The sequence below is a fragment of the Plectropomus leopardus genome, unplaced genomic scaffold, assembly GCF_008729295.1.
Source record: "Plectropomus leopardus isolate mb unplaced genomic scaffold, YSFRI_Pleo_2.0 unplaced_scaffold42141, whole genome shotgun sequence".
NCBI lineage: Eukaryota > Metazoa > Chordata > Actinopteri > Perciformes > Serranidae > Plectropomus > Plectropomus leopardus.
Window position 1 is genome coordinate 1 of NW_024646169.1, and position 405 is coordinate 405.

The following is a 405-nucleotide window of genomic DNA, read 5'->3' on the forward strand; positions in this document are numbered from 1 at the left end:
TTGTTGTTTTTTTTATCTGTTCTGTGTCCACTGGGAAAGCGGCAGCAGCACCCTCTGCTGGTGAAAAGCCAGAACTAAAAAGCTTACAGCACCAGGTATTCCCAGGCGGTCTCCCATCCAAGAACTGACCTGGCCCGACCCTGCTTAGCTTCCGAGATCGGACGAGATCGGGCGTGTTCAGGGTGGTATGTCCGTAAGCGACAGAATGAGTGACACACAAGCTATTTACAGATGGACGGGACAACCGACTTCCAAATTGTGAGCTCTGTGGCCAAAGTTTGTCATGTTTGTTTGGAAGTGTAAGCAAATACTAGAGAATAGCACTGTGAGGCTAAACCCAACAGACGCACGTCACGCTGCCAGTGTAGCGCGATAAGGCTTGTTTAAATGCTTAAAACAAGCCTT

At 48.9% G+C, this 405-nt stretch overlaps 1 non-coding gene across 1 annotated transcript; it reads right to left on the reverse strand.

Moving 5' to 3' along the window:
* Positions 1-80: 80 nt before the first annotated feature.
* On the reverse strand, positions 81-199 carry LOC121939157. The gene has a single exon (XR_006105415.1). It is a non-coding gene; the product is annotated as a 5S ribosomal RNA (ribosomal RNA).
* Between the last annotated feature and the right edge of the window lie 206 nt (positions 200-405).